General features: G+C 53.7%; 1 long non-coding RNA gene across 1 annotated transcript; it reads right to left on the bottom strand.

Annotated features, from left to right (window-relative positions):
• Window positions 1–1,385: 1,385 nt before the first annotated feature.
• Window positions 1,386–1,934, bottom strand: LOC105513844. The gene is made up of 3 exons (XR_001002089.1): window positions 1,842–1,934; window positions 1,583–1,691; window positions 1,386–1,485 (listed from the first exon to the last, which is right to left on the bottom strand). It is a non-coding gene; the product is annotated as an uncharacterized LOC105513844 (long non-coding RNA).
• Window positions 1,935–2,292: the final 358 nt, after the last annotated feature.

Consider the following 2,292-nt stretch of genomic DNA (forward strand, 5'->3'; position numbering starts at 1 on the left):
CCTCCCAAAGTGCTGGGATTACAGATGTGAGCCACTGTACCTGGCCCGGCTAATTTTTTTGTATTTTTGGCAGAGATGGGGTTTCACCATGTTGCCCAGGCTGGTCTCAAACTCCTGACCTCAGATGATCTCCCTGCCTCAGCCTCCCAAAGTGCTGGGATTACAGGCATGAGCCACTGTGCCCGGCCCATCTTTTATTCATTTTTTTTTTTTTTTTTTACTTTGGGAGGCTGAGGCAGCCAGATTACTTGAGGCCACCAGTTCAAGACCAGCCTGGTCAACACGGCGAAACCCCATCTCTACTAAAAATATAAAAATTAGCCAGGCACGGTGGCATGTGCCTGTAGTCCCAGATACTCAGGAGGCTGAGGCAGGAGAATCGCTTGAACTAGGGAGGCGGAGGTTGCAGTGAGCCAAGATCATGCCACGGCACTCTAGCCTGGATGACAGAGCAAGACCCTGTCTCAAAAGAATAAATAAAAAAGAGGACAGAGAGAAAACCCTTAGGGTACTAGGGAGGACTGAGGAATTTCCAGCTGTTCCATCTGAATCTATTCCCTCTTAACTTGCAAAAGAAGCTTATTAGCACAGTCCTGGAATGACAAAACCTCTCACTTAATTTTTACTTTATTTTAATTTTTTTAAGAGACAAAGTCTTGCTATGTTACCCAGGCTGGTCTTGAACTCCTAGGCTCAAGCTCAAGCGATCCTCCCGCCTCAGCTTCCCGAGTAGCTGGGATTAGAGGTGCACGCCCTGCACCTGGCATGATTTCATCTTGAATAACATCTTGGCTGAAGGGGACGGAGGTAATCAAGATCCATGGTTCCATTCTGCAGATGGGAAAACTGAGGCCCAGCCAGAGATAGGCTCATCCTGGACACTCCCCAGGTCCTGGCTCAGCAACTCTTGTGAGGCTGGTTGGGCCCTTCTCATCTGTGCTTTTTTGGTTTTGTAAAAGCTCGTACACTTATTTATTTATTATTATTATAATTATTATTATTTTTTGAGATGGAGTCCGGCTCTGTGGCCCAGGCTGGAGTGCAGTGGCGCGATCTCGGCTCACTGCAAGCTCCACCTCCTAGGTTCACGCCATTCTCCTGCCTCAGCCTCCCGAGTAGCTGGGACTACAGGCGCCCGCCACCACGCCCGGCTAATTTTTTTATTTTTTAGTAGAGACAGGGTTTCACTATGTTGGCCAGGCTGGTCTTAAACTCCTGACCTCAGGTGATCTGCCAGCCTCAGCCTCCCAAAGTGCTGGGATTACAGGTGTGAGCCACCGCGTCCAGCTCCCCATCCTTGAAACCACACATGTTCCATCATCCCTCTGAACTCCCAGTCTCCATGACCTGTGACCCCCGGCCATCCTTCCAGGGACAGGCCCCCACCTGAGGGTCAGCGTGTACTCGCCCTGGATCTTGCTGGAAGCATCTCGGACTAGGAAGGTGCCATCGGGAGTGTCCCGGAGTTTCTCGTTCACCTCCTCCCTGTGGGGACATCCAACATTGGGATTGCTGAGCCACCTGGAGACCCCGATTGACCTGTGACACCTCCTTGGTTCCTGACCCCCTGCCAGCAACCTACCTTGAAATGTCCCCCCAGTACCACTCGGCATCCTGCAGGGAGGGTGGGCTCCCTCCATTCGCCAGGCCTGCAGGGGCCAGCTTTGCCTTGGGGGGTTTAGGCGGCAGCGCTGAGGGACAGGAAAACAAATGCATCCTGAGCACTGACTGGATACTGTGGCTGCCTCCCACTGCAACCGGCCTGCTGATGCCGGCAGCATCCAGGAATCAGCAATCACGGCCCCCAACGGGAAGAAATGACAGCAATATAGCGGACTCACCTGGGGGCGCAACCTCCTGCTCTTCCAAGTGTTCCTGAAGCAGCTTCTCCACCAGCAGCGCCGGGAAGTCAGGACTGGGCTCACTCCTTAGGGGGAAGGGGAGTGCGGTGAGGGCTGGGTGGGGCCTGTCTGCCCACACATGTGCACAGGCGTTTGCACGCCTGGGGGTATATACGAGACGGTATGTGCAGGGGGGAGGAGGAGATGATACAGGCACAAGTGCGAGGCCAGCTCCCTCATAGCTGTATGCAGTAAGTGCTCCATAAATCCTCGCACAAAGGCGAGCAAGAGAGCAGTACTGGAGCTACGATGAGCAGAAGGGAAGGTGCAGGCTCCACCCACATGCTTCGGGACTAGGCCCCTTCACCTTCTGTCCCATGACTCAGGAACCCAGGTCCCCTCTACGTCATCACAAGAACGCAGCTTCTCACTCACTCTGGACCCCCTCCCC

This window comes from Colobus angolensis, unplaced genomic scaffold (assembly GCF_000951035.1).
Source record: "Colobus angolensis palliatus isolate OR3802 unplaced genomic scaffold, Cang.pa_1.0 Scaffold10577, whole genome shotgun sequence".
In the NCBI taxonomy this organism is placed as follows: Eukaryota; Metazoa; Chordata; class Mammalia; order Primates; family Cercopithecidae; genus Colobus; species Colobus angolensis.